Raw genomic sequence first — 24488 nt, 5'->3', positions numbered from 1 at the left:
TTGTCTCCGTGCTTGCTAAGAAAATGGGATGAGAAGTTCCGCCTTATGCAAGACACCTTTTTTCTATTGTTTCACCCATACATGTTTCAGCACTTTTGTGCTATCATCAGTGGGTTCTATTTTTATTTTTAACTTACATTATATTATTGTCCTCTTGTTTTGGTAGCTGTTATGCTACACAATATACAACATGTCATAGTTTTGAAGTTGTGGTACGTTTTCCTGTTTTGTTGGCGAAGTAAATGGGCTTACTTCTTTGCCTGTGTTCATGTGGTAATCGAAAAACTGCATTACCACACAAACACAGGCAAAGAAGTAAGCCCATTTACTTCGCCAACAAAACAGGAAAACGTACCACAACTTCAAAACTATGACATGTTGTATATTGTGTAGCATAACAGCTACCAAAACAAGAGGACAATAATATAATGTAAGTTAAAAATAAAAATAGAACCCACTGATGATAGCACAAAAGTGCTGAAACATGTATGGGTGAAACAATAGAAAAAAGGTGTCTTGCATAAGGCGGAACTTTTCATCCCATTTTCTTAGCAAGCACGGAGACAACAAGAAGAACTGCACCACAAGATGATTACCCTGTGTATTGCTTCCTCCTACGCGTATCTCACGAAAAGGCCATGGACATGAAATTAGTTTCGAGCTCACACGGAGGCTTACAGGCAGTCGCTCTTCCAGCGATCAGTTCGCGACTGGAACAGCGAAAGGGAGAAGTAACAATGGTACGTAAAGTACCCACCGCCACACACCGTAAGGTGGTCTAAGGCGTATAGATATAGCTGTAGATAAATGCAACAACTGATTGTTATCATAACATATATTATGAATTAAGTCAAAAAGCTGCCCTTGCAGTACATGCACTGAGGCTGGCGGTCGTCGCTTTGAGCAATTAGTGTGAGCTATGTTGTTGTTACGCTGTCGGTGTACCCTGTGTATATCCATTACACAGTAAATATGCATTTCCGACCACTGGTTCCCTGTCTCAATATAATTGGGTGTGGATCGACTAGGACTTGTTTCAATTTGACCCAGAAGATTTGAGACACCCTGTATCGGTTGACTCTTCTAGGAACGTAGGCTCTCGCAACTACAACAGTAAAGCACCACGTGATGGAGAACGCCTCTCTTGCAAAGTCAGCAATTGACGTTGGCTGAGAATCTCCGCGACGCATTCATTCTTACAAAATGGACCTGTAACGAAACGCGCTGCTCTTGTTCAGATCATATCTATTTCTTCTTTCGATCCTATCTGCCACAGATGCCACACTGACGGGCAATATTCAAGTGTTCGTGGGACGAGGCTTTTGTAAGCTACCTCCTCTGTAGGTGTACACCCCACTTCATGAGTATTATTCCAATGAATGTGACTTTGGCATCGGCCTCATTTGCGATTGGTTTTATTTGCTCGTTCGACTTTCAAACGCTCCGTAGTTTGGTGCTAGATGTTTTATGGATGTGACTGCTCCCAGTGATTGTTCTGCAATTGTGTAATCATACACTACTGCGTCTTTCTCTCTATTTATATGCAATACATCAATTTGTTTATGTTGAGGGTACGTGCACAGAACGTCAATCCTCTACAGGTCCTCCTGCATTTCGCTACTATTTTCTAGCGTTGTGACTTCTCCGTATACAACAGCATGATCGTGAAAAAGCCTCAGGGAACTTCTGACGCTATATATTGGATCATTTATAAATATTGTGAAAAGTAGTAGTCCTGTAATACTCCGTTCGGGTACACCCGAAGTTACTTTTAAGTCTGAAGATATGTCTCCGGTGATGACGACATGCCATGTTCTGTTTGCTAGAAGCTCTTCAATCCATTCACACATCTGGTCTGATTTTTAAAATGATGGAGCACAGCAACCAGTTGCCCTTTCCTTTCAGGCCTTATTAGAGCAAAACTAGATTTCGGCTAGTGCCTAGCCATTATCAATGCACTGTTTCATAGTTCCAATATCTATCCTAGTACGTCAGTTCCCTATTCTTCGAGTTTCTGCCATAGGTCATTCAAGTCATGAATGAACTGTGACAGAAGACCGAAGAACAGGGGACTGACGTACTAGGACATGTACTGAAACTATGAAATAGTGCATTGATAATGGCTAGGCACTAGCCGAAATCTAGTTTTGCTCTAATAAGGCCTGAAAGAAAGGGCGACTGGTTGCTGTGCTCCATTATTTGAAACCCATATCACAGTCGTTGACACCTAGTCTGATGTTCCGTACGCTCGTATCTTGTTCTGTAGGCGGCAGTGTGGAAATGTATGGAATGCCTTTCGGACGTGAAGGAACACGGCATCTACCGAGGTTCCTGTGTCCACTGCTTTCTGGGTCTCGAGGGCGAACAGTACGAGCTGGGTTTTACGCGATCGTTGCTTTCGAAACACATGTTCGTTCCTACACAGGAGATTTTCGGTCTCCAGAACTGTCAAAATGGACGAGCGTAGAACACGTTCCAAAATTCTACAACAGACCGACGTCAGAGATATAGGCTTTTTTAGTTTTGTGCATCTGTTTGTGGATCCTGCCACGTTACGGGTAGTAATATCAGTACCCAGCTACATTCATTTTTATGGCTGTAGGTATCAGAAGAGGTAGGCAGCTTATCGTCTCCAGTATGACAAATGGTCGAGACACCTGGACTCACAGTGTATGAAAATTTCAATCGGTAGGTCACGTTGTCTTTGAGATACGGCAGACCGTAGAAACTTCCGCACGAAACTGACGACAATGTGCATAATTTTAAATGACGCTTCATATTTGCAACATTATTTATTACAAAATTACTTTTGGAGGATAAACCAATGAATCAAATCAAGGTGACGAACTTCGTTGGAGGTGTCCGATCTCTGTCGGAACTGCGACCTGCACGGGCAAAAGAGAAACTCTTGGATTGTGATCATTAAGTAGTGCAACTCGGTAGTTGGTGATGTCAACAAGTATCTTGTTCTCGACCGAACCAGTTGTGATTTTGTATCTGAAAGTGATGTACACTATCTGATCAAAAGTGTCCGGCTACCCCTGTATAAGGGGGAATTCACGAATAGAAGTCACGCTAGGCGGACCTGCCGTTATTAAAGAAGGCTGGGAATAGTTTTTGTCAAAACAGAAACATTAAAACAATAACAGCAGAATGAGTCGGCCAGGAGATACTCAGTGACTTCGAATGCGGACTATTCTTTGTATGTTACCTGAGTAACAAATAACAGACATATTTAAACTCCTCCAAAGCTGTCAAGTTGACTATTGGTGATGTGATTGTGAAGTAAAAACGCGAAGGAATAACCACTATTAAGCTAAAATCAGGCAGAACTCATGCACTGATGGACAAGGATCGTCGAGCATTGCGAATTGTGGTTGTAAAAAGTCGCATGAAGTAATCGGAAGAAATCACTCGTGATTTCCAAAGTGTCACCAGGAGTCCGGCTAGAACAGTGACTGTACGTAGGAAGTTAAAAGGAACTGGTTACAACGGTCGAGAAGCTCCTCATAAGCAACACAGTTCTGAGGTCAGTTACAAGTGACGTTTGAGGCGGCGTAAAAGACGACGCCACTGGACAGTTGATGTTTGGAAACGAGTGCTTTGGAGCGAAGAACCACGCTGTACACTGTGGGGTTCAGGAGGAACGGTTTGGATTTGGTGAATGCCTGGAGAATGTTACCCGCCGTCTTTTGTTGTGCCAGTGATGAAATCCCGAGGAGGTGGTGTTCATACATGGGGGTCTTTTTCGTGGTTACGTGCTGTCCCCTTATTGAACTTAAGGGAACGTTAAATGACGAAGGAAATGAACATATGTTGCAGTACTGTGTACTATGTACAGTAGAGTAACAGTTTATAGACGATGACTACATCAGCATGACAGTACATACTCTCCTGAAACAGCGTGTGTGAGGCAATAGTTTGTGGTTAGTAACAATCCGGAAATGGGCTGGGCTTGTGGATTATCAAGTCATCCAAAGGTACTCCGGTCTTCCGTAGAGGGTGTGTAACCACTACGACTTTGTGCTTGGCGAGAATCCGACAGGCTTCCCCCATAGGGAAAGAAATCCATGGGTTTAATTTTTTTATTTTTAATTTATTTATTGTTCTGTGGGACCAAATTAAGGAGAGGTCTCCATGTTCATGGAACGAGTCAATATATGAAATTATAACACGATAGTAGAAACAGATAAAATGAAATATAAGAAACATATTCAGGCGACAAGTCGTAAGTTTAAATAAAGAAAATCAACAATGTAACAAAGGAATTCGCTTAATGTTTCAGATCTTCCAGGAGCTCCTCGACGGAATAGAAGGAGTGAGCCATGTGGAAACTCTTCAGTTTGACTTAAAAGTGTTTGGGCTACTGCTAAGATTTTTGAGTTCTTGTGGTAGCTTATTGAAAATGGATGCAGCTGAATAGTTCACTCCTTTCTGCACAAGAGTCAAGGAAGTGCATTCCACATGCAGATTCGATTTCTGCCTAGTATTAACTGAGTGAAAGCTGCTAACTCTTGGGAATAAGCTAATATTGCTAACAACAAACGACATTAAAGAAAATATATACTGTGAGAGCAATGTCAGAATTCCCAGACTATTGAATAGGGGTCGACAAGAGGTTCTCGAACTTACACCACATATAGCTCGAACAGCCCGTTTTTGAGCCAAAAATACCCTTTTTGAATCAGAAGAATTACCCCAAAAAATAATAGCATACGACATAAGCGTATGAAAATATGCAAAGTAGACTACTTTTCGTGTTGAACTGTCGCTTATTTCAGATACTGTTCTAATGGTAAATAAAGCAGCATTTAGTTCCTGAACAAGATCCTGGACGTGGGCTTTCCACAACAACTTACTATCTATCCGAACGCCTAGGAACTTGAACTGTTCCGTCTCGCTTATAATATGCCCATTCTGTCTGATCAAAATATCGTTTATTGTTGAATTGTGAGTTAGAAACTGTAAAAACTGAGTCTCATTGTGATTTAGCATCAAATTATTTTCCACAAGCCACAAACTTATTTCATGAACTACATTATTTGATACTGTTTTAGTATTACATACAAGATCCTTCACTACCAAGCTGGTGTCATCAGCAAACAGAAATATTTTTGAATCACTTCTAATACTAGAAGGCATATCATTTATATAAATAAGAAGCAGCAGTGGCCCCAGCACCGACCCTTGGGGAACGCCCCAGTTAACAGTGCCCCATTGGTACTGAACATCACTACCACTCTCAATATTGCGGAGAATTACCTTCTGCTTTCTGTTCTTAAAGTAAGAGGCGAACCAATTGTAAGCTACTCCCCTTACTCCATAACGTTCCAACTTCTGCAGTAATATTTTGTGGTCAACACAGTCAAAAGCCTTCGTTAAATCAAAGAAAACACCTAGCGTTCGCAACCTTTTATTTAATCCGTCCAAAACCTCACAGAGAAAAGAGAATATAACATTTTCAGTTGTAAAAAAAATGGTTCAAATGGCTCTGAGCACTATGGGACTTAACATCTATGGTCATCAGTCCCCTAGAACTTAGAACTACTGAAACCTAACTAACCTAAGGGCATCACACAACACCCAGTCATCACGAGGCAGAGAAAATCCCTGACCCCGTAGGAATCGAACCCGGAAACCAGGGCGCGGGAAGCGAGAACGCTACCGCACGACCACGAGCTGCGGACTCTATTGTTAAACCGTTTCTAAAACCAAACTGTACATTTGACAGCAAATTATGTGAATTTAAATGCTCCAGTAACCTTGTATATACAGCCTTCTCGATAACTTTAGCAAACACCGATGGCATAGAAATAGGTCTAAAATTGTCAACATTATCCCTGTCTCCCTTTTTATAAAGTGGCTTCACTACCGAGTACTTTAATCGGTCAGGAAACCGACCACTTCTAAAGGAAAAGTTACAGATATGGCTAAGTACTGGGCTAACATACATAGAACAATACTTCAGTATTCTGCTAGATACCCCATCATATCCATGAGAGTTCTTGGTCTTTAGTGATTTAATTATTAACTCAATCTCTCTCTTGTCAGTATCATGGAGGAGCATTTCACGTAACAGTCTCGGAACACTTTTTTCTAAGAGCGCTGTATGATTCCCTGTTGGGACTAGGTTTCTATTTAGTTCACCTGCTATATTCAGAAAGTGATTATTGAATACTGTATATATATGCGACTTATCAGTAACACGGACATTCCCACGACGCACTGATTCTGTATCCTCGACATGTCTTTGCAGACCAGCCACTTCCTTTACGACTGACCATATGGTTTTAATTTTATCCTGAGACTTAGCTATTCCATCTGCATACCACATACTTTTTGCCTTCCTAATAACATTTTAAGCACCTTACAATACTGTTTATAATGGGCTGCTGCATTTAGATTTTGACTGTTTCTAACGTTTTGATGTAATTGCCACTTTGTTCTACAAGATATTCTTATCCCTCTAGTCAGCCACCCAGGCTTCCTGTTTGTGCTAGTACCCTGTTTTGAACGTTCTAACGGAAAGCAACTTTCAAAGAGCACGAGAAAAGTCTTCAGGAACGCATTATATTTATCGTCAACTATATCAGCACTATAAACATCTTGCCACTCTTGTTCCTTGATAAGGTTTACAAAGGTCTCTACAGCAACTGGATCAGCTTTCCTAAACAGTTGATAACTATATTTTAACATGTGCTGCAGCAGAAAAATCTTTTAAAGTTAAAATTTGTGCATCATGATCTGAAAGGCCATTCACCTTTTTGCTAACAGAATGCCCTTCTAGTAATGAGGAATGAACAAAAGTGTTGTCTGTGATTGTTCTACTGTTCCCTTGCACTCTCGTTGGAAAGAATACAGTTTGCGTAAGATTATATGAATTAAGGAGGTCTACCAGCATCCTTTTCCTTGCACAATTACTTATACAATTAATATGTTACCACATGTAACTAACTTTTTGTATTTTCTATGAAGTGAACCAAGAACCTCCTCTAACTTTAGCAAAAATGTTGTGAAATCGGAGTCTGGTTAGTTAGTTAGTTAGAAGTTTAGCTCCACTAAATTTAACCACACCTGCACAACATTCAAACACCTTTTCAGTGCAGTACTTTGAAACATCAATTGACTCAAATGGGATGCCGTTTTTCACATACATGGCTACGCCCCCACACCGCAAAGGGCTCGTAGAAAAGCTGCCAGCCAACCTGTATCCTAGTAAAGGAAGCCTCTGAATTATCTCCTTATTTAAGAAGTGTTCAGATATATCAATAATTTCAGAGTCAATATCTATAAGCACTCTCTGTCTTTTTCTTTGTTCCTTTTGTCCACCTTAGGTTTTAGATGTAGCGCCTTACGTGCCGGTTGTGGAGAATATCGAACGACCTTTTTAAGTGCAGAAGCGCATCGTGCAGACGGCTCTCGCCAACAGTGCTGTGCGCTTTGTGAACATATCTGGGAAGCCTGTCGTCAAAAATATTCGAATCTCCACCAAGCACAATGTCACAGTGATTTTACATCGTCTACTGAAGAGTGCAGCACTTTTCGATAACTTGATGTTCCACACGGTGGAGGTTTACGAGTTCCCCTGCGAGTGAGCTTTTCCTGCGTAGGGGAAACACCTCGTATAGTCCACAAAAAATTCATGGAACAATGTACATACATCCAGCACCTACAGCCCAATAAATCGGCTGTGTCAGAGCAGTGTATAGACTAGGTGACTATGTGGAATGAAAATGTCAATATTTTGGCACCGACTTCATTTTTTCTCGGTTGCGGAAGAAACAGTTAAAATTTCTTTGGCGAAGAAGTTAACTAAGAGAAGGCTAGCGGTTTCAATATGGACGAGACATGGAATCCTCCGTTTCCCTTAATAAATCGGCAAGGACCTTGCTACAGGACAGCTCGTAATGATACATCGATACCCCAGCATGGACCGACCGCGAAGCTACTGATTCGGTTTATGAATACTCTTTGCCGCCGATTAACGACTCTGGCGCTTGCGTTTCTGTGGCCGCATACGTAGTAGTGCGATCCGCCTGTCTAAAAGGACGGAGCGAGTGCAGTAGCTTCAGTCTGTCGCCCCGCATTGAAGATGGTTGAAAGGCATATGTCTGAAATATTAGAAGAAATAAAGTTCGTGCTGCTGCATTCCCGAAATTTAATGAATCCTTTCTATTGATTATGTTCCGACGAAAATACTGCCTCGTAGTACGTTTGAACACGCGGTGAAAGAGTTTATCACCAAGAAAAATATACAACAATCGAAGAACAGGAAACGCAGAAGAACGGTACCAGAGGAAGCTAATGAGACCAGTAAATTTTACCGGTGTAAAATGTAGTGAATGTAATAGAGATGACATCAATAAAGATGCAAAGACATGAAATGACGTCAGTGATGGAAACCTCATAAATACTAATCTACGAACGTGTTATGACTAACGAAACTTTGTACCAGTTCGGGAGTCGAACCAGGATATGCTGATTTTCACGAGCAGACGCTTTAACGGTCAGGCTGTCTTCGCGTGCCTAGGGACTGACTCAGATTTTCCCTTCTTTTCTTCCTGTTACATCTGAACAAACATGATTCTCCATTTCGGAATAGAACCACGAGAGGAAAAGTTTGATTGGAGAATCGTGCCTAACAGTGCCACAAGGGAGGTACAAAGTATAAAGTGCTCAAATGTATGTGAATTCTTAAGCGACTAAACTGCTGAGATCATCGATCCCCAGACTTACACATTACTTAAACTATCTTATGCTAAGAACAACACACACACCCATGCCCGAGGGAGGACTCGAACCTCCGGCGGGAGGGGCCGCGCAATCCGTCACCTAGCGCCCAAGACCGCGAGGCCACAAGGTAGATCAGAAAGATTTTTACAAGAATATGTCTCCTATATGAAAGGCGATAGAGTCGAAACTAAACGATGAGCTTGGCCTAATTTGTTAGCTGCCGGTTCATGTAGTTGGCGATGGCGGCCCGCCTGATGCAGCTCTATTGGGTCAATTCGAGATGGCGGTAACGCAGCGACAAAAGACGCTTCGCATTCTCCTTAATGTGTCCAGTTCACTTACAGTTGTGTGGCGATAGTCGTGTCAACAGTACAGTGCTGCATTTCCTGCGGCACAGGGGAATCCAAACGCCGTCCGAGTGTGTTCGTTGAAGATGTAGGGTGCAAACAGAAGTCCGGTCGTTGTGAGCGCCGAGAGAGAGCTATTCCTCAAGTGGCTCTCTGGTGTGTTTTTCGGTGACTTTTATGTTTCAAAACATACAGAATCCAGTTGCTACAAGCCCTTCATGATGGTGATAAACAATAACATATAGAGTTTTGTGAATTCGTTCTGGCCGCGGAGATGCAAGGTAACAGTTTGTTTGATGTTCAGTAATGAAGCTGCATTTCATTTGAGTGAAGAAGGAACGTACGAACTAGGGAAACAAACCTGTTACGTGCCATACTCGAAAGTGACAGAGAGACAGAGCGAGAGAGACACAGCGAGAGTGTGTGTGTGTGTGTGTGTGTGTGAGAGAGAGAGAGAGAGAGAGAGAGAGAGAGAGAGAGAGAGAGAAAGAAAGAGACTCCACCGCTTCATTTATTTAACACCGTTTTCCGAAAAAAGATTTAAGGCCCCTTTCTTTATTGTCGAAAATACCATTACAGGAATCACGTACCAGGCTCTGTTGAAGACCAGAATGTTTCCACAATTGTGAGAACATGCCGCAGATTTCATTGTTGAACAGGACAGAGCGCCTGCACGTAAAAGCATTTGTAAACAGTGAGCTGGCTCAACGATGGATCAGCCGGCGAGAGGGGAGTACTGATCTCGCATCCCACCATTGGACTCTATGGTCGCCTGATCTCACAACGCGTTAGTTCTTTGAGGTACATTTGCGAAAGTCTCCATCTGTGCGCTCCTCTTCCAACAAGTTTGTGTGAACTACGACGGGGCATAACAACAGTAGTGAATGCAGAAATTCCAAGCGTTTTCGCAAAAAATCTGGACGAGTTGGCCTGTTGTGTGTTGTAGGGCACTTTGAACATAAGTGAAAGGTAAATAAAAACTTTGATTCTTAACGTAATTGTGAAAAGTACTTTATGACATATACTGTTTTAAAATAGAATGGCTCTTTTCACTATATATTCTTTAAGTTTTATTCGCAAGTTAAAGTTCAGCCTCAGTACATCAACTCAATTAATTTCATTCACATGAGATGAGTGGAGGTAATTTCTAAGCGTTACTACATTACTATCAGTACCTGTCGTTGAATTATCCATGATTTCATCCCCGAGACCTACATCATTTTATGTCAGTGAAGTAAGATCAGTTGATGACAAGTCACACTTCTATACAAACAGGGTAGCGGAAGTGACCAGCAAAACTACCATCAAATATCCTTGAGATTCATTTACTGTAGAGTCTTAGAACATATCCGCAGCTCAAACGAAATGAGATTCTCGAAAAGTATGACCTCCATAACAACCAGCACGGACTCCGAAAATATCGGTAACGTGAAACCAAACCTGTGCTTTTCTCACATGGCATCCTGAAAGCCTTGGATCAAGGCATTCAAGTAGATGCAGTATTTCTTGACTTGCAAAGAGCATTTGACTCAGTTCCACACATACGCTTGCCATCAAAAGTACCAACATACAGGGTTTCAAGTGAGACTTGTGATTGGATTGAAGATTTCATGGTGGAGAGGGCACAACACCTTATCTCAGATGGAGAGTCATCGACAATGTAGGAGCAACTTAAGATGTATTCCAGAGAAGACTGGTGCAGCTCTTGATGTTTATGATGCATGTTAATGACCCTGCAGACAATATTAATAGTCTTCGTATATCCATAACTGAAACGGACGACTTGGGACGTCAGCTAGTAGATTTAAGTAGATCGTCTTCAGGCCCATACTTGTTGACAGCAACCGAATGTGTCAAGCACTAGTAGTCAGTGGTGAGATAGTCATGCGTGGAACACGCCTATATCACCACTGACTACTAGTGTTTGACACATACGATTTCTGTCAACAAGTATGGGAGTATCGGCCTGAAGACGATGTTGCAACAACATCGAAACTAGTTGCCAATAAAACCAACACCTTAATACAGCTGGAGGAAGTTCGTCATTTTTTAACAAATATTAATAGTAATCTCACTCGTGACATCCATCCTACAGTATTGCTCAAGTGTTTGGGAGCTGTACCAGATAGGGCTAACAGGGGATAATGAGCTGATACAAAGGAGGGCACCAAGAATGCTCAAAGATTTGTTTGACCAGTGGGAGAGTGTCACGAAAACGCTCAAAATCTGAACTGGTAGACGTTGGATGATAGACAGAAACTGTCCCGTGACAGCCTACTTACAAATTTTCTACAACCAACTTTAAGTGCTGGATCTAGGAATATACTACAACCCCCAAAGTATCGCTCCTCCAAGGATAGCGAAGACAAAATCAGACTAATTACAGCACGCAAAGAGGCATACGAACAGCCATTCTTCCCGTGACCCACACGTGAATGTTATTTGAAAGACACCTAATTATTGGTCCAGTGGAAAGTATCCACTACCATGCACTTCACAGTAGGTTTCAGAGTATTTGTGGATACGTAGATTTACAGGGGTTGCGCAGAAGCATGGAAACACCGTGAGAAATGCCTCCTTGAACATAGATGCAGGTGGCAACCATGCCAGTGGCAACCATGCCAGCAGATTGTGCCGTTGTATTTGATCACGAACCGCACCTGTGGAATGTCCTAAATACGTTGCAAGAGTCCATAGTGGTCAGGACAGTGTTCTATGTAGCTGTGAGTGCGTTATGTCGACTCTAAGTGAATTAGAACGTGGGAAAATTGTTGGTGTTCGTATACTGGGTGCTTCTGTAAGCAAGGGAGCCTCAGTGTTTGGTGTTTCAAGAGGCATCATGTCGAGGATTTGTAGTGCATACAGGGAAAACGGAGAAACATCATCCGCTAAGTCACAACGCGTACGAAATTGTAACGAAAAATGAGAGAGCGACAGCCGCTCGCGAACCCTGTCAACACTGAAACAGCACTAAGGAAGGTCCATAAGCAGGGAATTACATGGTGAGCTGGAATTACAAAACCACTCATCGGTGATGCAAATGCCCATAAGAGGAAAACGTGCTTCCGAAGCAAATACAATCTGGCGTACGGAGCAATGGAAGAAAGTCATTCGATCGGATGAGTCTTGTTTCATATAGTTAACAAATTCTGGGCGAGTTCACTTCCTGAGAGTGAAACATGGCGGGGGTTCAGTAATGATTTGAGTAGCCATATAGTGATGTTCCGTTGGCCCCAACAAGTTCGCATTACCGCCAAGGATTACGTGACCATTCTGGCTGGCTTTTAGTAGAGATTCGTGCTGCTGTAAAAAGAGCGATGTGCAAAGCATCCAACCACTACCACGGTCATACCTTAGCAAAAGATCTTGCCGAAAACCCAAGGAAATTCTGGTCTTACGTAAAATCGGTAAGCAGGTCGAAGGCTTCCATCCAGTCACTCACTGATCAGTCTTGCCTGGCAACGGAAGACAACAAAACGAAAGCTGAAATTTTAAATTTAGCATTTGAGAAATCTTTCACGCAGGAGGATCGTACAAACATACCGCCGTTTGAGTCTCGCACAGATTCCCGTATGGAGGACATAGTGATAAGACATCCCTGGGTTGTGAAGCAGCTAAGTGGGTTGAAAATAAATAAATCGCCAGGTCCTGATGGGATTCCAATTCGGTTTTACAGAGAGTACTCCAATGCATTCGCTCCTTATTTAGCTTGCATTTATCGCGAACCTCTTGCCCAACGTAAAGTCCCGAGCGACTGGAAAAAAGCGCAACTGACGCCTGTGTATAAGAAGGGTAGAAGGACGGATCCTCAAAATTACAGACCAATATCCTTAACATCGGTTTGTTGCAAGATTCTCGAACATATTCTCAGTTCGAATATAACGAATTTCCTTGAGACAGAGAAGTTGCTGTCCATGCATCAGCACGGCTTTAGAAAGCATCGCTCCTGCGAAACGCAACTCGCCCTTTTTTCACATGATAACCTGCAAACCATGGATGAAGGGTATCAGACGGATGCCATATTCCTTGACTTCCGGAAAGCGTTTGACTCGGTGCCCCACTGCAGACTCCTAACTAAGGTACGAGCATATGGGATTGGTTCCCAAGTATGTGAGTGGCTCGAAGACTTCTTAAGTATTACAACCCAGTACGTTGTCCTCGATGATGAGTGTTCATCAGAGGTGAGGGTATCATCTGGAGTGCCACAGGGAAGTGTGGTAGGTCCGCTGTTGTCTTCTGTCTACATAAATGATCTTTTGGATAGGTTGGATAGCAATGTGCGGCTGTTTGCTGATGATGCTGTGGTGTACGGGAATGTGTCGTCGTTGAGTGACTGTAGGAGGATACAAGATGACTTGGACAGGATTTGTGATTGGTGTAAAGAATGGCAGCTAACTCTAAATAATTAAATGTAAATTAATGCAGATGAATCGGAAAAAGAATCCCGCAATGTTTGAATACTCCATTAGTAGTATTTGGGCGTAACATTGCAGAGCGATATGAAGTGGGACAAGCATGTAATGGCAGTTGTGGGGAAGGCGGATAGTCGTCTTCGGTTCATTGGTAGAATTTTGGGAAGATGTGGTTCATCTGTAGAGGAGACCGCTTATAAAACACTAATACGAACTACTCTTGAGTACTGCTCGAGCGTTTGGGATCCCTATCAGGTCGGATTGAAGGAGGACATAGAAGCAATTCAGAGGCGGGCTGCTAGATTTGTTACTGGTAGGTTTGATCATCACGCGAGTGTTACGGAAATGCTTCAGGAACTCGGGTGGGAGTCTCTAGAGGAAAGGAGGCGTTATTTTCGTGAATCGCTACTGAGGAAATTTAGAGAATCAGCATTTGAGGCTGACTGCAGTACAGTTTTACTGCCGCCAACTTACATTTCGCGGAAAGACCACAAAGATAAGATAAGAGAGATTAGGGCTCGTACAGAGGCATATAGGCAGTCATTTTTACCTAGTTCTGTTTGGGCGTGGAACAGGGAGAGAAGATGCTAGTTGTGGTACGCGGTACCCTCCGCCACGCACCACGCCATGGTGGATTGCGGAGTATGTATGTAGATGTAGATGAAGATGATCAGGTCGATCCCATGGTACAATGTTTGTTCCCCAATGGCGATGTATTCCAAGACGCATCGTGCGGTACTGGTTTTGTGAGCTCGAGGATGAGTCGTCGCACCTTCCCTGACCACTGCTGTCACCAGATCTCAATATTATTGAGCCTTTGTGGTGTACTTTGGAGACAAGTGCATGTGTTCGCTATCAGCAACCACTATCGTCACCTCAACTTGCCCCTAATTTGCAAGAAGAATGCACAAGATTCCCTTGAAAACGGTAGAGAACCTGCATTGATCCATTCCTAGATGACTGGAAGCTGTTTTGAATGCCAACGGGCTTCCTGCACTGTATTACGTATTACGTATTTCTTGAGGGATGGTAAGCTGGTGCCCTTCATGATGGTTGTTTCTCTGGTGGTCCTATCCCAGAATGTGGAACCATCTCTGTTCGACCAGAAGTCAGAGGAAGCAATGCAGTAACAGTGAACGTATGAGTCAGGTCCGCAGGAATGCCCCGATAACCTAATGCTTCAGTCCCGAGTCGACCGCGCTGCAGTGCGGATCGGAGCAGCAGGAAAGAAGTTCTTGGTGGGCCAGTAGTCCACTACGCAGTGTCGGCGTCCTGTGTTGTGAGTACAGCTGGTTTTTAGCCAGAACGGAGCAGTTAGTGAGAAACTATATGCTCAAATTTGTTTTTTCCTTTAGCTCAATAGGACCAAAAGCAGTAGGCGTAGATCAATGACTGTGAAAAACTGTGTTTCCAATTCGGTGTCGTAGCTAACCCGCTGTGTGTAATGTTAAAGGATGACGGATCGTGTACAAAAATTATAGAAGTAGCTGGAGGCGAAACCATTTAAGTATTGAATACTTAAGCAAGATAAGGTTTGCGTTCCCTTCGAATAATTATCTTACCAGTGATATTAGAAGCGCACAAAACTCAACAGATGTTTGCACTTTTGTTGCTGTTGTGGCCTTCAGTCCGAAGCCTCCATTCTAATCTATCCTGAGCAAGTCTTTTCGTCTCTGCATAACTACTACAACCTACATGCATCTGAACGTGCTTGTTGTACTTAAATCTTGGTCTCACTTAGGCCTACAGTTTTCACTTCTACCCTCTCCGCCTCCCCCACGCCCGCCACCACATCCACCACCCCAACTTCCCTCCATTAGCAAACTGACTATTCTTTGATGTCTCGGGATGTGTCCTATTAACTAACCACTTCTTTTAGTCAAGTTGTGCCGTAAATTTCCTACTTCCTCAATCCGCCTCGGTACCACCTCATGAGTTACTTGATCCACCTATCTAATCTTCAGCATTCTTCTACAACACCACGTTTCAAAAGCTCCTATTCTCTTCTTGTCTGAGCTGCTTATGTTTCACTTTCACTTCCGTAAAACGCTACGCTCTAAAGAAATATCACCAGAGAAGACATCCTAACACTTAAAATTCAGATTCAGTATTGACAAATTCATCTCTTCCAGAAATATCTTCCTTACTGTTGCCAACCAGCACTTTCTGCTGCCGAAGTAGTAATACGCATCTCCTACTTTCAGTGTTTCATTCCCTGATATGACTCCGTCGGCATCACCTAATTTAATTTGACTACAATTCAATACCACTGTTTTACATTTGTTGACTCTCATCTTATAATCTCCTTTAAAGGCGCTGTCCATACGGTTCAACTGCTCTACCAACTCCTTTGATGTGTGTGACAAAATTACGATCTCATCGATTAACCTCAAAGTGTTTATATCTTCTCCCTGAAATTTATCCCCTTCTCCAAATTGTTCTTTATTTGTATTACTACTTGCCCAATGTACAGATGAGTAACATGGGGGATAGGCTGCAACCTTCTCTCATTCCCTTCTCAACCACTCTTTCTCTTTCATGTCTTTCGACTCTTGTAAAAGCAATTTTTTTCTGTTCAAGCTGAATATAACCTTTCGCTGTCCGCCCCCCGTAGTTGAGTGGTGAGCGCGACGGAATGTCAGTCTTAAGGGCCCGGGTTCTAGAGATTTTCACCTCTCAGGGACTGGGTGTTGTGTTGTCCTAATCATCATCATTTCATCCCCATTGAGGCGCCAGTCGTCGAAGTGGCGTCAACGGGCTCTGAGCACTATGGGACTTAACATCTATGGTCATCAGTCCAAGTGGCGTCAAATCGAAAGACTTGCACCAGGCGAACGGTCTACCCGACGGGAGGCCCTAGTCACACGACATTTACACTTTACCTTTTACTTCCACTATTTCGAGTTGCAGACGATTTTCTTTTGTATCCTGCCTGGATAGGCGGCGCGTGGATCATAGACCGAGAGTGAAGGACGCGAGTAGGAGCAGGAAAAGGTGAAGTACTTCTGTACTGCAAGTAAAGTTAAAGCAGCTTTACTGGTGTACAAACATATATAAACACATTACTAAACTTTTGATACAGATGAGTACGTAGGTGCGCAGCCGTTCATGTATCGAAGCTAACAGTTACTAGAAGTTACAAAGGCAAAGTCTATAATGGCTAGCCCCCCCTACAAGTAGAAGCTAAGTTGCTAGGTCGTCTGCTCTTGATCAAATGGGCGGCATCTGGAGCGGCGCTTGTCGAGCTCCACAGAGTCGGCTGGAGGGCGCCGTGGTTGGCGTTGTTCGTCTACTCTCGTAGTGCCAACCTACGAGTGCGCACCTACGTTGTGGCATCGTAGCTATCGATACCTCATTTTCATTCCTGATATTTTGTTTCGCTACCTTAAGAATTTTGAGGTGTGTGTACTAATCAGTATTGTTAAACGCAAAGTCTACAGATGCTATAAAATTTAGGTTTGCTTTTCCTTGACATATCCTCTAACATAAATGGTGGGCTCAGTACTGCGTTGTATGTGGCTACATTTCTCAGATGTCGCACATTAGTTTCGTATCTAAATATTTCGTGTCAGTATTTTTAAATCATGACTTATTACACCGATAGTTCGGTAATATTCACATCTGTCAGCGCCTGTTTTCTTCGGAATTTGACCTTTACGAGAAATTTGTGATGAACAGACTAGGCGTGCGCTCTCTGTGGTGCCATGGAACATTTGAAAGTGATGTGAAACCTTGCTTCTTGTCAAATCTGATGATTCTATATCAACGGATTTTGATTAGCGTGTTTGCGAGTATGAAATATGTGAAGTAAATGGCCGTATCTTTTGATTACACGACTTGAAAGCTTAAAGCTTATACTCTGCCAAGGGACCATAGGCCATAGTATGTGATACGACAATCCGTTCGTGAGAAAAAGGGTTTCCTACAGTCGGAAAGACAGAGTGTCGAATAACAAATGACAAAAATTTTTTTCTTATGATATAATTACAAATTAACAGTTTTCTGATTTTTTCCTTTAGTTGTACTGTGAAACCTTACTTCTTCCCTAATATCACGATTCTCGGTTAAGGGGGTTACCCTATAAGTTCTGATGAATGAGTTTGCGAGTGTCAAAATGTGTGATATAAATGGCAATATCTTTTGAGTGCATTGACTTAGAAGATTCAATTTTTTACACGTACAATGGCCCGTAGACCTTAGTACGTGACACAAATTTTAACTCAACACGTCCACCCGTTTCTCAGAAAAATGGTTTTTAACAGTCGGACAGAAGACAGACAGATAGACAGACGAACAACTAAGTGATCATGAAAGGATCCCGTTTTTACCGACTGATGTACGGAATCCTAAAAATGCGCAAGCAAATATTAGTTCAGATGTACCGAACGAGATGACGCACTGATTAGCACACTGGACTCGCATTTGGGAGGATGATGGTTCAAACCCGGGGCCGACCTTCCTGATTTAGGTTTTCCTTGATATCCCTACATCCCTTCAGGCAGATGACCTGATGGTTACTTTGAAAGGGCACGGCCGATTTCCTTCCCCATCCTACCCTTAACCGACAGCACCGATGACCTCGCTGTTTCATCCCTCCCCCGAATCAACCAACCAACCAACTTCAGATGTCTACGAGATCCATACTGCAAAGCGTTGGATTTGCCTCAAAATATCTTCCGTCTGAAGAGGTCGAAGGCAAAAGTTGCCTATTTAATGCAACAGTCGTTGCAACAGTTCTAGGCGCTTCAATCTGGAACCGCGCGACCGCTTCGGTCGCAGGTTCGAATCCTGCCTCGGGCACGGATATGTGTGATGTCCTTAGGTTAGTTAGGTTTAAGTAGTTCTAAGTCTAGGGGACTGATGACCTCAGATGTTAAGTCCCATAGTGCTTAGAGCCATTTGAACCATTGTTTTAACGCAGATACCTTTTAGCGTACAATTTTGTCACCGAAAATGGTAGCACACTGGCTAACCTTGAGGCTACCTGCTTCCCGTGGTCAAAAATGGCTCTGAGCACTATGGGACTTAACATCTGAGGTCATCAGTCCCCTAGAACTTAGAACTACTTAAACCTAACTAACCTAAGGACATCACACACATCCATGCCCGAGGTAGGATTCGAACCTGCGACCGTAGCGGTCGCGCGGTTCCAGATTGAAGCGCCTAGAGCCGCTCGGCCACAACGGCGGGCCTTCCCGTGTTCGAAACTCGATTAATGTTTCGTTTGTTTTATTTCATTTTTTCATCTCTCTACTCTTGTCCATAGAAGGTTAGAGAAGAATGCTTTTTACCAAGTTAGGGGATATGAGGGCGTTATATTAATTGTAAAAATACAATTGGGTTTCGCGCAGTTATACACTTATTATTGAACGCATGTGTGTGTAGTATTTTCAAGGGTTACGTTCTTTTTAAATTCTCGTATTCTTATATTTCATTTTTACATCAATTCAGCTGTGTTGGCTACTGAGGGAGTTGGCATCAACACAAACGAGAAAGGAGAGAAGTTGCCATGACCGGTATCAGGAATCCAAAGTCGTCTGTACAAAACTTGAAGATTAGTGTAATTCTTCATTTCTAAAAAGAAAATAAATATAACTTAACTCGTAGTGCTGATTGTGCCTCCTACAAGCAATTACTGTTCACTATAACTGCTCGCAGAACACAGGCTAAGTAACGTCTTGCTAATACTCAGTACAGATGCTCTAGAAGACTGCAACCACACTGGATCCGACGAGTAATGGACGGCTGGTTCTGGCTAAGTCAGTGTTGACAGGGGACGCTGAACTGTGTTTCCTGGATATGTGGCGCTGCCCACTCTTCCCATTCGCGCGTGAGTCAGCGCCTTCTTAGTGCCGTTCCGCTGCGCTGCGCTGGTCGGTACGCAGTCGATGATTTAGGACTGCACAAATTCTTGTACTAATTCTTATACTTTATTCTTATATCTATTCTTCAGGAAGACTGGAGCATTTCCTTGAATTATGCCGATAGTAGAAACATTCGAAATATAGAAATTCCGAACTGCGAGCATCGCGCTATGGCAGATCTTCCGCAATGACAATTCTTCGTATGAATCTCACTCGGGATAGAAACGAAGTTAACTTTGCTGGAGATTTCACCTGCTGGCAGTAATTTCACGCAAACCACCCATAACGGATCACTTTACCGTTAACTGGCGCTTGCTATTGGTTATGAATCAAGATATACTACAACAATTTAAAATAACTTTCTCATTCATTTATTGTTTTTCATTTTTTATTCAGGCTTTTTTTTTTAATTCTTTCATGAGGCATACGTAGGCGAATAAAGTCAGCCGAAATTCAGTATACATTGGAAAACGTTCGTGGATAATCTGATACGGACATGGGTTGATAAATGAAAAACTAAAATAAGGGGCGCAGAAGTATAAAGCCGCAAACTTAGCCACTGTGCCACCGCATCGGTTGCACAGTTCGCTCCGCCACCGCATCGGTTGTACAGTTCGCTCCCTAAACCACGTAAAGTATGTAGAAAACTTTGACCGCCGTTTTCTCAGAAACGGTCGAGTATCTACGAATAAGCCGGGACACGTGTTCTCTTATTTTAACACCTGCTCCACTGAGCGAAGTTTCTGGGAAATCGGGGTATGACACTTGCTGCGTTCTCCACGTCATCCGTACGTAATATGTCCTATCGGGGAAGACATTGGTTTACGGACCTATGTTCATTAAGTCTTTGTAAGCCCATCTTTATACAGCTATTTGCAGCACCTCAGCTGTTGAGAATCAAACGTCGAATCAATTTGAGCAACCAGTTTCAGCGTTACATTACGTCTTATTTAGGCTAGTGATGATCGAAGGGATCTCTGTCTTAAGAAGAAATCTACGGATACCAGTCACTGAATGCTGTCCCCTATTTTGACTGCATCAGAGGTCGGATTTTTCCTACACTTCGGTCACGAGGCCTGAACATGGCGTAATATATCACTGAAACTGGTTGTTCAAGTAAATTAACAACTGGAAATATAGACGGTTGAAGGTGTTTGATTCTATATTTTCTACGTACATTAGGACGTTTCATTGTCCTCTGCTTACCCCTATCGATTGTACCTGTAATTGTAAAACGCCCTTGTAATGCCATGCATTCACATAAATACATTAACTTTTTGTCTCGATAGTTTTAAAAGCATAAAGCGCCCCTTACTAGTATCTCAACCATGTCGTGTGACTAGGGCCTCCCGTCGGGTAGACCGTTCGCCGGGCGCAAGTCTTTCGATTTGACGTCCCTTCGGCGACTTGCGCTTCGATGGGGATGAAATGATGATGATTAGGACAACTCAACACTCAGTCCCTGAGCGGAGAAAATCTCCGACCCAGCCGGGAATCGAACCCGCGCCCTTAGGATGGATATTCTTTCGCACTGACCACTCAGCTACCGGGGGCGGACATCTCAACCATAGTTAGACCTTTGTGGTACATACCTATGAAAAGCAAGTTTTCCCACTTTGACGCATTTACTATTTGATTCGTAGCAGCAACCATTATTGACCATTGCTGTTACTAGTAAGTAAATTTGCCAGTAAATGAACGTGTGAAAACAGGACAAATACGCGCAGTATGAAAATTTCGGCCTTAGAGCAAAATTTAAACAAACAGTCTTATATCAAAGTCACGGGACAATCCTAGTTTGATGTTGGCGACATGCACAGTGCGTTATGCTCGCTCCACAGATTTCGTGTTCTTTGCGGAAAGATGACGGTATTCTCCAACAGCCGCATCATTATCACCGCAGGGCTGATGGACATAATACCATATCTGCCAGCTCTGCGTTAGCGGTAATGTGAGATACTTTTAGCGTCCACTTGTCCAATGAAACAGTCAACTGACACTTCATTCTGATGTAATCGCAGCTGCTCTCGCTCGTGCAGTCGTAAGAGATAACGGAAAACTGATGCGTATTCGCTGTCACTGTTGTGTTGCAGCAAGATATTCGTGACACGGCCGTTCGGAGCAAAGACGTTACGGTATGTTGCGAACCGCGGGCCACTAGCAAAGAAACTAAGGTACACTGACTAATACACTGATTTCCTGTCAGAAAGGTCACAGTTCGTAGTAATAGACGGAAAGTCATCGAGTAAAACAGAAGTAATATCCGGCGTTCCCCAAGGAAGTGTTATGCGCACTCTCTAGTTCCTGATCTATATTAACGATATAGGAGACAATCTAAGTAGCCCGCTTAGATTATTTGCAGATGATGCTGTCATTTACTGTCTTGTAAAGTCATCAGATGACCAAAACGAATTGCAAAATGATTTAGATAAGATATCTGTATGGTGCGAAAAGTGGCAATTGACCCTGAATAAAGAAAAGTGTGAAGTTATTCAGATGAGTACTAAAAGAAATCCACTAAATTTCGATTACGCTGTAACTCACACAAATCTAAAGGCTGTAAATTCAACTAAATACTTAGGGATTACAATTACAAATAACCTTAATTGGAACGACCACATAGATAATGTTGTGGGTAGAGAAAACAAAAGACTGCGATTCATTGGCATAACGCTTAGAAGGTGCAGCAGATCTACTAAAGAGACTGCTTACACTACACTTGTCCGCTCTATTCTGGAGTACTGCTGTATGGTATGGGATCCGTATCAAGCGGGACTGACGGATGATATTGAAAAAGTTCAGGGAAGGGCAGCTCGTTTTGTATTATCGCGAAATAGGGGAGATTGTGCCACAGACATGATTGGGGTGGCAATTATTAAAACAAAGGCTTTTTTCGTTGCGACGGGATCTTCTCATGAAATTTCAATCCCCAGTTTTCTCCTACGATTGCGAAATCACTCCGTTGGCACCCACCTACATAGGGAGACATGGTCATTACGGTAAAATAAGAGAAATCAGGGCTCCACAGAAAAAATTAAGTGCTCGTTTTTCCCGCGAGCCGTTCGAGAGTGGAACGGTATAGAGACAGCTTGGAGGTGGTCCATTGAATCCTCTGCCAGGCACTTTATTGTGAATAGCAGAGTAATAATGTAGATGTAGATGAATTAGGTAGGGCTCACGTAGACCTCCACTTGAAACGGCTAGTTTTATCCAACAGCGATTCATTTTGTAGTTTTCGAGTCAACAATGATACTGATCTGTTTACGATCACATTTCATGACAAATAATCCATTGAAGCATTTAATTCGTGTTGGGTTACTTTGAAACTATGATAGATGATTGATATATGATCACTGTGTCTCTCGGCACAGTAAGGATCCTACGTAACGATGTTGTAATGAGATTTCGATAGTCGCCTTTTGCTGTAGGGAGGCACGCAGTCAGAGCAGTTTTGGAATAGTGTATTGCGCGACCAGATTTCCTTCTTCATGTTAATGTTGTAATCTTCAGTACGAAGACTGATTTGATGCACCAATGAACGCTTTCCTGTGCGAGCTCTTTCCTCAGTGAATAGCTACTGCATGCTACAACCCACTGAACCTACTAACCGTCTACAGGGCGGTCATAAACAGTCCGAAAAGCGTATGAGGGTGCTGCAAGAGAGGTTGTGCTGAGAAAAAATTGGAATCGGGTCACAGCGCCTGCAAATTAAAGCACCTACAGGTGTTAGAATGAGGTGGCGCACAGACATCCTTGGATCCGTGAGTAACCACTTATTTGAATGCTCATTCCCTGTTAAAATTTGCCTTTCGGGAAATCATAAATTTAAAGAAGGCGAGCATAGACTACGTTTGTTCGGTTTGAGGAAACAAAACGAAGAATAAGTATGGTGACACTGCCTCTGGCAGGGTGCCTTCATTTCCGCGACCTGATTGGCTAACTTCAATGCCGAATAACTCGGAAACGGCCCAACGTATCGAATTTTCTTCTTAACAATCATCACGTAGATGTAGAAAAAAAGGTGAGGCGCGCACAACTAGAGGCGGAAAGGAAGTGAAACTTCACAAGTTGAGAGTGTATGTCATGTTATTTCAGTGATTACAAAATAATCAAATTTTAGAAAAAACCTGGCAGGACGAGCCCAGTTATCAGTATGGCGTTGCACCAGCTCTGGCGTGGGTGTATGCACTGATTCGTTTGGGAAAGGTATCGTGAGACAGTTGTGTCCTCACACAGTTGTGTGCTCACAACTGTTGTAATTGGTTCTTGATAGTGTCACTAAGAAGGAGCTGATATTCGAACTGGGCCCACACAGGTTCTGTCGGAGGCAGATCTGGGCATCTTGATGGTGACGGGAGTACTTCAACATCAGGCAGACAGTTCCTACAGAGACATGCCGTGAGTGGACGAGCATTGTTCTGTTAAAAAATGGCAGCAAAGTACTGTCGTATGAGAGATAAGACATCTGGAGGCAGCATATCCCTGAGTTAGAGTTTCTTTAATCGCTACCAGGCGTGACTTGAAGTCATACCCGATGGCAACCCAGACCATGGTGCCAGTAGTGACGCCGATGTACTTCTCCAAAACACTGGAAGAATGGCACTTCTTCCTAGGTCGCCGCGATACTCAGCGATAGTGGTCATCCGGGGTAGTGCAGAACTGCGACTTATCGCTGAATAAAATGGGACATCGGTCATCAGCAGTCAATGCTTTCTGTTAATGGCATCGCTCTAGACCCACTCGTTTGTGTTGTGTTGTCGAAGGCAGCGTGCATATTGGGCGGTAAATACCTAGACTGGCCCTCGCTGGTCTCTGACCAATGGTGCAGAATCACGGAGTATTGCACGGGGTCTATTACTTGTTATCGGATGGTAGGTACGGGTGTGAAGGTGTTACGGAGTGCATGCTACACAATATGGTGTTGCTCTCTTATGGTAGTTAGACATGCTGCACCAGAATCTTGCAGACGAATCTGCCTGCCCTCAGGTTGACATACAGTCCGACATCGAACTACTGTCACATTCGAATGCCCAACAAAACTGGATATTGTATGTTTCCACCTACAGATCAAGTGGAGACCCTCAATGAGGCTCCTTCCAATATCTGTCAGGTGCTGATAACGCTTTCTCACA

The sequence above is a fragment of the Schistocerca serialis genome, chromosome 4 (assembly GCF_023864345.2).
Source record: "Schistocerca serialis cubense isolate TAMUIC-IGC-003099 chromosome 4, iqSchSeri2.2, whole genome shotgun sequence".
NCBI lineage: Eukaryota > Metazoa > Arthropoda > Insecta > Orthoptera > Acrididae > Schistocerca > Schistocerca serialis.
The sequence above is the reverse complement of the archived record's forward strand: the minus strand, read 5'-3'. Positions refer to the sequence as shown.